Source organism: Physeter macrocephalus, chromosome 1 (assembly GCF_002837175.3).
Source record: "Physeter macrocephalus isolate SW-GA chromosome 1, ASM283717v5, whole genome shotgun sequence".
NCBI classification, from domain to species: Eukaryota; Metazoa; Chordata; class Mammalia; order Artiodactyla; family Physeteridae; genus Physeter; species Physeter macrocephalus.
The window spans coordinates 94,175,591-94,187,644 of record NC_041214.2 but is presented as its reverse complement, the minus strand read 5'-3'; positions in this window follow the sequence as shown (position 1 = coordinate 94,187,644).

Here is a 12,054-nt window from a genome sequence, read left to right as displayed (position 1 = left end):
GAGAGTCCTCACATTCAGCTGGCCATGAACACACTGGCTGCCTAACCCCCAGGCTGCCACCTGTTGTCTTGCCCTATAGATGTTCCTTTACCAGGGATGCACCCTGGCAATCTGTATACTTTCATGAATGGCATGGCCTCCTTTCCCAGATGGACTCAATTCCTATCATCCCTGAGAACACGTTCTGCTCTGACCCCTTACTCATCTGACCTCCGGAAGGCCTGGGAACAGTGTGTTGCCCCAATTACAGAAAGCAGAGTGTGGTTGAGGTCAGCCCCAGGCCATCCTTGCTGGGACTACTGCCCTGTGGAGGATTCCTGGGGTTGACCACGGTTTAGTTAGGGGCCTCTTCAGACTTCGTGAATATCACTCAAGTAAGCCCAGGCTGTAACTCTCCACAGGTCCCATGACTCCTTCACTCCCACCCCAAGTGGCCTGCTAATTCTCAGACTTGTCTGATGCAGTTACTAAGAAAACCTCACCTGGACTACAGTGGTTCTTCAATGCCTGTGAGAAAACCTTCCATTTTGTCTTTACCTGGTCTATACGCTATGCCTGGTGACCACAGGTATCATGGCCTGATTAATGCTGAAGAATATTCTGAAAGCCTGACAGAGACCATGGTCTGGGGTACACGTTGCCACCACTTGGGGCTTTATAGTTAACTCCTAATAAATTAAAGAAGTGTCCCAGCTGTTTAACGTCCGAACATTGCCAAATAATGGGCTTTCTGTTAAACACCTAAAGCGTGCAGAATTTGACTAATCCCACTGTGACCCTGACTTTTTGCGATGAGACAGCGCACCCCAGAGTTTACAGAGATACCATGCCCACTATGAAATACTGTGGCCTCAAGGTATGCTGTAGATCAGTCTTCTTACACTTTGCTGTGCATATAAATCACCTGGGGATTTTTGTAGAAATGTAGATTCTGATCCAGCAGAACTGGTGGGACCTGAGATTCTGCATTTCTAGCAAGTTTCCAGGTGATATTAATACTGCTGCTCTGAGGACCATACTTTGAGTAACAAGACTCTGAAGGAAGCAGAGCAGGTGGAAAATATTCTAGGACATAATTCCAAATTGTTTCCTTCTATGGACAATTTTCTTGCAGCTAGAAAGGAAGTCAGCCTTGAGACAGACAGAAATGGCCTTCATCCACTTGGCCACTTCTCCCAGACAGATGACATTTCCTTGTGCGCAAGCAGAGATAAGGGAACTGATTAGCGTCCAAAGGAACCCAGCCATATGTCAGCATTTCCACACCACAGCGCATATACCTCCTCAAATCCTCACCTAAACACACCCCATTCCTCACCCACCCACCTAGTGATTCAGCTCTTTAGGCCCTAGGACAGGGCAGAAGAGATGATGTGAAATTGCCCAGTGACTATATAATGCTTAGTTCTGACAGCTGGGATTTTCAGAGAAGGTAACAGGGTTCTCTTCTCTTCAGTCTCCACCTGCTGTCCAGGTGGTGGTTGGCAGCTCGCTGGGCTGGGCACAATGAAAATCAGAAATGAATAAAACCTTGTCCCTGCTCTCTAGACACTTGCCATCGAGAAAGGAAGACACGTGGGCAAATAATGATGGAATGATGAGTTAACACGTTATAAGTCTTATGACAAGTAACTGTTTTGAACATATCTGGTGAGAGGGTGGGGCTAAGGTTTGGGAAAGGATGTAGAAAAGGCTTCTCAGAAGAGGGGCATGGGAGCTAGGACTTTTCCAAGTGGAGAAGGAGGCACGGGAGGGTAGCCTAACCGGAGTATCCTGACAGGGCTCCTTGAGAGGAAGGCTGGGAAGAGAGGGCAGATCCAAAGAGGAGTCCCTGGGACCAAGGTTTTCCAAAGCACACAACGTAAGGAAGGCTCTTGCTTACTTATCTCCTACTGAGGTATAAGGGTTTTCTCTTTTCATTTTTAATGTTTCTCTGATTTTAGAAGTATTTCTAGTAAAGTTAAAGGTAGATAAGAAAGAGTTGATTGCTGAAATGAAAGGGTGTTTATGACCTTCTCAAAGATCTTTGTCCCAGAAAGACATACAAGTCAGACTGCAGTGCTCCAGGGACAGGCCTGTTATCCAGGGCTAGCTGCAACAGTGGAGAGGGGTGTAATTGCCATCTAGTGGCCCAAACCCACAAGTGTGAGCTCCATTCGAGGCATCTGTAGTCTCTTCAGGTGTGGAATCATTATGGCCTCTACAAGTCATTTAGCATAACTTCCTCTATCCTCTTCCAGGGCCTAGCCCCTTAGTTTGGTTACTGGAGAATATTGATTCAACTATGAAAATATCAAATGGGCAGTATACACAAGAAATTAATTCATACTAAAGTGTAAAGAATTACTGAAAAAATGTCAAGTGGCGGATGCTGCGCCCATGCCTAATTTGATGGAGGAGAGGAATTGATGGCCAAACTGTGGAGGGTAGGAAAAGCAGGGGGGTGGGGGTGGGGGAATACGTCCTCCCTGAGAGAAGAAACAAATACAGGAAGAGGCTGCTGGAGCAGCAGCTGCCTTTGATTTTATTTGTTTACCTTCTCCTGGGAAGGGGCAAATAGCAGCTACTCATGATATTATTTTTAGAGCTATTTTCAAACAGTGTGGCTAGAAAGGGCTGCTGTGCTGTTTGGCTATGAAGAATGTTTAGCATGCCTAATTTTCTTCCAGAAGGGCTTTGTCCCCAGGTGCACCAGCAATGTTAAACACTCTGAAGAAAGAATCTATATCAGGCCCCGAATGATGTGGGGTGTCTCCTCTGGCACTGCGAAGGGCCCTGGCATGGCCTTCTTCTGGTGCCAGCAGGAGGTGGTCTGAATTACTGTTTCCCCCAGACTCCACTTCTCCAGGGTCCCTTACTATTCGCCAAATCCTTACATTACTCAGAGAGAGCCCAAGGGCTCCTTTTAGCCTCCGAAGAAGGTCATTTCGGATGAGGAGGCTATAGAGAGGTAGAGCCGTTACAGAGCAGTTGAGAGAGAGGCCAGGGAGGCTACGACAAGGAAGCAGAAGGGGCAAGGACCAGGGATTTGACAGCCAGACATCCTGGCTTCTTAGGACCTGCGCGACCATTTAGGCAAGTTAGCTCATCTCCCCGGCCGGTCTTAGTTTCCTCTTCTACAAAATGGAAGTTAAAAACAATTAGTGTTATTGTGAAGATTTAAAGGAGAAGAAGAAAGTAAAGCACAGAGTCTGGCACCTAGTAGGTGCTCCATCATTTCCTTTCAATGCCTACCTTCAAGTCTCCCTTCTAATCACCGCATTTCCTCCACCGCTTCTCTTTACTTCTTGTTGGAAGGGTACCTCAGTCTCCAGTGTTGAGCCAAGATGCCCGCCTTCTAGGAGTTCTCGTTTGGTGCGAAACAAAAGGATGTGCTACAGCTGAGACTTTGGCGCGCCGCCAGGGGGCGGGGCCTTCTCCTTTCAGAATGTCCGGCTCCGCTTTGGAATCACTTCCTCCCTCCCAGGCTCTTGGGCTGTCAGGGGACCCTTACCAAAAGGGGTGGGTGGATCAGTCTGAGCGAGAGATGCTCTTTCCTGGGGCCCTGATTCTTTGGTGCCATTTCCAAAGGGGCTCTTTTCACCTTCTGAGCGTTAAAACTAGGTTAAGCATCTAGGCTTGAGGGGAAGATCCCAGAGAGATCCTCAGTTGCTTTTAGTTTGGGCTGGGATTTCTCATATTTAAGTAAGGTAGAGGCCTCTCTCTCTTTTTAATTTGGTAAAATAGAAATAACATAAAATCTACCATTTTAACCATTTTAAGTGTTAAATTCAGTGGCAGTAAGTGCATTCATATTGTTGGGTAACCATCATCACATCTCTCTCCAGAAATCTTTCATCATCCCAAACTGAAATTCCACACCCATTAAATAATAACTCCCTATTCCCCTTTCCCCACAACCGCTAGTAACACTATTCTTTCTGTCTCTATAAATTTGACTATTCTAGGTACCTCACATAAGTAGAATTATAAAATGTTTGTCCTTTTGTGTATGTACAGGCCTCTTTTACAGGAAAAATTATACATTACAGATATACTCGGTCGCCTATTCTGATGTTGCACACACACACGCACACATACACATATGTATGTGTAAAAGTAGGTATAGAATCCTATGTGTACAGCTCTGTTTACAGGTTAGGCAATTAGAAAACCAAATCATCAAACTGAACCTAAAAATCCACAAAATTTTATATAATTAAATTTAATGTGAGAGATGATATTTTGTTTTAGCAAAACCAAAGTTTTAGACCCAAAGTTGTTTAAAAATAGAAAAAGTTTTGGTTCTGGGTCCATGTTTAGTTTTTGTCTGCATTTTGACTTTATTTTAATGCAGAGAATAACTGTTTGCATAAGTATGTTATAGGGAATGTCACTAGTATCATCAAAGCTTGGTTTGATAGTTCAGAATAATCAGACCACACACTTAACTATAATGATGCCAGCAAGCAAGTCTTGAAGACCAATTTTAAAGAAGTTTTACTAGATAATAATGTAAAATTATCTTTTCTTACAGATAAGATTAGCATTGTGATGTTATTGAAATCTGAATTAAAGGAGGCATCTAATCTAACTCATTATAGAGTTGGGAACGAAGAAAATCCTTTATTGTAATTACTTACTATACTTGCTGCTAATGAACTGTTGGCAAGTTGGTACATACAAAGATAAACTCTGAGCAGTAGAATCTGAATATGAAATCATCTGCTATGGCAAGGTCTTCTTGAATCCAGCATGCTTATAAAACTGAATCATCTATTGCTATGAAATAAGCCATCCCAAAATTAGTGGCTTAAGACAGCAACATTTATTTTGCTCAGAAATCTTTGATTTGGGTTGAGGCTTGGTGGTGACAGCTTGTGTCTGCACCCTAGGACTTACCTGGGGTGGCTTGAGGACCAGGGGCTGGAATCATCTAATGCAGAGGTTGGTAAACTTTTTCTGTAAAAGATGAGATAGTAAATTATTTTTGCCTTTGCAGACCATATAGTTTCTGTTGTAACTACTGAACTCTGCATTATAGCACAAAAGAAGCCATAGACAAATAAATGGGTGTGGTTGTATTCCAATAAAACTTATAAAAACAGGCAATAAGTCAGATTTGGCCTACAGGTAAAAATCTGCTAACCCCTGATCTAAAAGCTTGTTCACTCACAGGCCTGGCAGTTGACGCTGGCTTCTGACCCTTATCTGGGTCTTCCAGCCAGAATACCCACGTGTGGCCTCTCCATGGGGACTGAGCTGTGTTCCAAGGGCAAGTGTTCAGAGAGAAAGAGCCAGGAGGAAGCTCTATCTTTTTCATGACCTAGCCTGAGAAGCTATGCAGCATCACTTCGACCACGTTCTATTTGTTGAAGCAGTCACAAAGGCCCACTGAGGTTAAAGGGGAGGAAATACAGACTCTACCTCTTAAGGGGATAGTGACAAGGTTCTGGAAGAGCATTTAGACCAGGAATATCCCTGAGCCCATTTTGGGACAATACAATCGTCCACATTTACTATCTGCCATGTGATGATTCAATTCTCCCACTAGTTTTTTTACATTCAAACCATTTCAAAATCCTCCCTTATACAGCAAGCCCTGACGTCATTTGAGCTTCATTTATTATGAAAACATTCACAAGCACAACCTTTGGTACTGAAGTTTCATGGAACATTCTAAAAGTCATCCAGACGATTCAGAACAAGCTAAAATTTGCTTTTTTATTATCACCAAAATAAAAAGCCAAATTTCAAAAAATTCTCAAAGAGATCTTGCAAATATCTTCTCCATTTGAGAAACACTAATTCAAGCCTTAGGCCACAGGGGAAAACAAATTCCTTCCGGCCTTTACAGGATCCAGTCCAACTTCCCGGAGTGAAGGTCGAAAGTCCTGTAATTATAAGCTGTGTGCATTTGCTGCCAGAGTCCTCTCCCCAGAGCTCCCAGGGGAAGCTGTAGTCCAAGGATTTGGTCTCATTCCCTCAGAGACACTACTAACAGCCCCTCATTGTTTTTAACCAATTTCACTTACACTGTGGCTCTTCAGCAGCCTCTTCACAGCAGTGAAAATGTTCTCTCCTTTATTATTGGCTGGAATTTGGATTGATATGCCTTAGCTTTCTGGATCATCTTCCAAAAGTTTCTCTTAGGGTTTTGCTTGGTGTCCAACCTGGAGTACTGAACATCTGCTATAGGTGGAAGAGAAAGCATGGGAACTCTTTCTTGCGTAACCATCTGACTTCTTTTTTTTTTATTATCTGAACAAATAGATCTTAAGAATGCCTCCCCACTCTGACAAAGCCTTGCTAAAATCTTCATTCAACATTTTTAGTGGTGAAAGAAGACATGGGAAGCATGTCTTCAGGTCTGGAATAACCCCATTCAGAGAATCTGAGGTGGTTGGACTGAGATGCCATATATGAAGTCTGTAGGGAACAATGTAAGTGCATAATAGACCTCAGTGAGCATCAGGCAGGATGGAGGTAATGGCTCACACCTCTCGGGGACTGAGGGCGGGGGGCTCAGCTGGTGTGGAGCTTTGGAGACCTTTACTGAGCAGCTGGAAGGGAAGTAGCCCCATATCCTGAAGGTGGGAAGACACTTGGTTAAAGCTAATTGCTGTTTCTATTGCATTTGGTAACTGAGAGGCTGAGCTGTGGGCCCTCCTTTTCTCCTGCACATCTTGGTAAGGGGTCTCTATCTTAAGATGCTCTCCCTCTTTCCTGCTGTTCATTCCCCTACTGAGAGCCAGACCTTCTCTCTGTGACTCATGTAGTTGCTGTAGAGATAATTCTGATGTCAGAAGCAGAGGCCATTGATGTGAGAGGAAGAAAGTAACGACTATTCAGAAACAAGTCTCCTCTTATCATGCAAATACCCCTAATTAAGAAATCTAGACAGATTCTGTGTCATGGAAACATAATTTCCATTGACTCAGAGAATTCCAGGAATTGCTGTAGGCTATCAACCTTTCTTGATTTCCTGAGTTAAACGGCTTTGCCTTCACTGTGGGTTTTCTTGAATAAAAGTGAATTCAATCTGACATTTGTGAAATATCTTGCATGTGCCAGGAATGGTCCTAGTGACCTGAGAGATAGGTTTGAACAATAGAGTCCTGCCCTCAAGGAGCTTACAACTGAACAAAATAATCTTTAAGTGGTAAACTCTGTGGATCCTGATAGAAAGGTGAAAACTTTGGACACTGTAATGGGTTAAATTGTGTTCCTCCAAAATTTATATGTTGAAGTCCTAACCCCCGTACCTCAAATGTGACCTTATCTGGAGATAGGGTCTTTACAGAGGGAAATAAGTTACAGGGAGGTCATTAGGGTACACACTAGGGAGAGAGGCCTGGAACAGATCCCTCACAGCTCTCAGAAGGAATCAACTTGCTGACATCTTGATTTAGACTTCTAGTCTCTAGAACTGAGACAATAAATTTCTGTTGTTTAAGACACCCAGTATGTGGTACTTTGTTACCAGAGCCCTAGCAAAATAATATAGATACTCAGTGGCCCCCTTCTGCTTTTGTACAACCTGGTGAGGAAAACCCTGGGTGGATGTAAATTAAATGTTTGTGGAGTTTGCATTTACTAGACATTTGATAAATTCACTCATTGATTTATTTATTCATCCATTTCCTATCTCTTTACCCTGGTTTAATTATTTTTTATTACACTTACCACTATCTGGGAAATTTTTTTTTTTTCTTTTTGTGGTACGCAGGCCTCTCACTGTTGTGGCCTCTCCCGTTGCGGAGCACAGGCTCCGGACGCACAGGCTCAGCGGCCATGGCTCACGGGCCCAGCCGCTCCGCGGCATGTGGGATCTTCCCGGACCAGGGCATGAACCCGTGTCCCCTGCATCGGCAGGTGGATTCTCAACCACTGCGCCACCAGGGAAGCCCTATCTGGGAAATTTTATCTTTTGTTTACTTGTTCACTGTTTCTCCACCTGCTTTATGAAAGAGGTGCAATAAATATTTGTTGAATAAGAATTTATCCTCTCTCATTCCCTCCCTCTCTCTCTCTATTAATATTTAAGCACCTCTTATGTCTATTGTGTACACAGCATTCCATGCTCATCCCTGTCAGAGCATAAAGACATTCAAAGAATGGCTCTTGGACTTCCCTCGTGGTGCAGTGGTTAAGAATCTGCCTGCCAATGCAGCAGACACAGTTTCGATCCCTGGTCGGGGAAGAGCCCACATGCCGCAGAGCAACTACGCCCGTGCACCACAACTACTGAGCCCGAGAGCCACAGCTACTGAGCCTGCATGCCACAACTACTGAAGCCCTCACGCCTAGAGCCCATGCTCTGCAACAAGAGAAGCCACTGCAATGAGAAGCCTGTGCACTGCAATGAAGAGTAGCCCCCGCTCACCACAACTAGAGAAAGCCTGTGTGCAGCAACAAAGACCCAACGCAGCCAAACATAAATTAATTAATTAATTTAAAAAAAAAAAAAAAGCAACAATGAGCTAAACAGAACCAAACCCTCCCTATAAACCAGTGTTGAGAAATCAAATTTTTTGTTTACTGTAAAACTTTAAAAAATATATATATAGTTTATTTATTTATGTTTGGCTGCGTTGGGTCTTCGTCGCTGCGGGCTTTCTCTAGTTGCAGCGAGCGGGGGCTACTCTTTGTTGAGGTGCGCGGCCTTCTCATTGCGGTGGCTTCTCTTGTTGCAGAGCACGGGCTCAGTTGCTCCGCGGCATGTGGGATCTTCCTGGACCAGGGCTCGAACCCGTGCCCCCTGAATTGGCAGGAGGATTCTTAACCACTGCGCCACCAGGGAAGTCCTGTAAAAATTTTTTTTTTAAGGTACAATAAATTCCATATAACAGTAACACAGAAAGCAGTAAAGGGAATTCAAAGGGTATTCAGACACTAGTTAAAGCAAGTTAACAATGTTTACCTTATAAAAATATCAGAAATTGAACCAATAACCTCCAAATTAGCAGAGGAAAAAGGGGGACAGTTGAGTTCACAGGAAGAGTGCTATCAGGACAAGTCAACTTACAAACTGGCCTTCGTCGATGCCTATAACAGCCACGCCCAGGGCCTCCTGGGCCACATCCCGGAGCACGCAGGCTGGCAGGGCCTCCATGGTGTTCCTGGGGACAGAAAGCCAGAGCGTGAGCAATTTATTTATTTTTGCTGTGTTGGGTCTTCGTTTCTGTGCGGGGGCTTTCTCTAGTTGTGGCGAGCGGGGGCCACTCTTCATCGCGGTGCGCGGGCCTCTCACTATTGCGGCCTCTCTTGTTGCGGAGCACAGGCTCCAGACGTGCAGGCTCAGTAGTTGTGGCTCATGGGCCCAGTTGCTCCACGGCATGTGGGATCCTCCCAGACCAGGGCTCGAACCCGTGTCCCCTGCATTAGCAGGCGGACTCTCAGCCACTGCGCCACCAGGGAAGACCAGGTGTCCCTTTTTTTAAGGATCCTTCAGCTTTCTGTAGGTGTTCATAGATGGGAACAATCCAGAGGAGTGGCTTTCACCTTTGCTGATTTTTATTTGTTTGTTTTGAGGATGTTGGGGAAATTGGGTTCAGAGTTTTAGGGATCTTACTACTTGGGTCCTGTAAGCTTGATTTCTTCCGGCATTATCTGCAAGCCTCTATCATAATGCTTGGCATGTAATGGACTCTCAACTAATGAGACAGCAGAGATCCTCTGAAATGCTATACTTCAAGTACAGTCTGAGAGAAAAACACTGCAAACTCCTGTTTGTTTGCTCAAGACCCACTCGGTACAAACAGGAAGGTGGGAACAAAGAGAGAGTTGGTCAGTCTTCAACATAAACCTAGAAATATTGATTGAGAACTATGAGGCATCAGGCACTGCGCAAGATATTGTGGACGTGCAATGATAAATTGGACGTGGCTTTTAACCTCCAGTCCCTAATAATCTAGTAGGAGAGGCAAGAAATGAACATGTGAAAAGTTAACAATGAAGGACTTATATAACAGCTCAAGATAATAAATTCCAAGACCAGTTGGAACTGGTCAGAGGAACGCAAGGTCACTTTAGGCTGGGGTGGTTAGAAGGAGGGAGGGGCTGGTGTGAACAAAAGTGAGAGCCTGAGGTGGGTGCTGGCATGCTCTGCTTAATGTACTGTAAACCCATTTGGCAGGAGCCAGAAGGGGAGTTTTAGGCAAGTTGAAAATGGGGGAGGGTTGAGCTCCATAAGGGAGGGCCTCAAATCCCAAACCAAGGTGACAGTTCATCCTGCAGGAAGTGGGAACAATGAAAGTTTTTCAGCAATGTAGAGACTTGGGTGGAAGAGATTCCATGGCCCTCCCCCAGTCTCCGCAGAAGCCCTGTGGTCTGCACCACTTCTAGTCATCATGGGGTCTTCTGGGACCCTTGCCCAGCATCATCTTTTTCTCCCACTTAAAGGGCATGACACGTGAGAAAACACTTTCAGCTTGGAGGACTGGGTTTGGTCTTTTTAAACAAGGGAATTGCTTGTTTTCAATATCCCGTGTGTTTGGCATTAACTTCCTGAAGGGGGCGGGAGTGACTGCGTAGCTTTAGAAACCTCCCTTCCAGGGAGTGACAGGACGTATTTAAAGTGATGAAAGGGAAAAACCTACAACCAAGATTACTCTACCCAGCAAGGATCTCATTCAGATTCGACAGAGAAATTAAAACTTTTACAGACAAGCAATGGCTAAGAGAATTCAGCACCACCAAACCAGCTTTACAACAAATGCTAAAGGAACTTCTCTAGGCAGGAAACGAACTACAGTAACAAACCCAAAACAATTAAGAAATGGTAATGGGAACATACATATCGATAATTAACTTAAATGTAAATGGATTAAATGCTCCAACCAGGAGACATAGACTGGCTGAATGGATACAAAAACAGACACATATATATGCTGTCTACAAGAGACCCACTTCAGACCTAGGGACACATACAGACTGAAAGTGAAGGGATGGAAAAAGATATTCCATGCAAATGGAAATCAAAAGAAAGCTGGAGTAGCCATTCTCATATCAGACAAAATAGACTTTAAAATAAAGACTGTTACAAGAGATAAGGAGGGACACTACATAATGATCAAGGGATCAATCCAAGAAGAAGAGGTAACAATTATGAATGTTTATGCACCCAACAGAGGAGCACCTCAATACATAAGACAAATGCTAAAAACCATGAAAGGAGAAATCGACAGCAACACAATAATAGTAGGGGACTTTAACACCCCACTTTCACCAATGGACAGATCATCCAAAATGAAAATAAATAAGGAAACACAAGCTTTAAAGGATACATTACACGAGATGGACTTAATTGATATTTATAGGACATTCCATCCAAAAACAACAGAATACACATTTTTCTCAAGTGCTCATGGAACATTCTCCAGGATAGATCATATATTGGGTCACAAATCTAACCTTGGCAAATTTAAGAAAATTGAAATCATATCAAGTATCTTTTCAGATCACAACGCTATGAGACTAGATATCAATTACAGGAAAAAAGTCTGTAAAAAATACAAACACATGGAGGCTAAACAATACAGTACTAAATAACCAAGAGACCACTGAAGAAATCAAAGAGGAAATCAAAAATACCTAGAAACAAATAACAATGAAAACACAACAACCCAAAACCTATGGGATGAAGCAAAAGCAGTTCTAAGAGGGAAGTTGCGCTTGCCGCAACTAGAGAAAGCCCTTGCACAGAAACGAAGACACAACAGAGCCAAAAATAAATATAAAAATAAATAAATAAATTTTTTTTAAAAAAGAGGGAAGTTTATAGCAATACAATCTTACCTCAAGAAACAAGAACCATCTCAAATAAACAACCTAAACTTACACCTAAAGCAATGAGAGAAAGAAGAAAAAAACCCCCAAAGTTAGCAGAAGGAAAGAAATCATAAACATTAGATCAGAAATAAATGAAAAAGAAATGAAGGAAACAATAGCAAAGATCAATAAAACTAAAAGCTGGTTCTTTGAGAAGATAAACAAAATTGATAAACCACTAGCCAGACTCATCAAGAAAAAAAGGGAGAAGACTCAAATCAATAGAATTAGAAATGAAAAAGG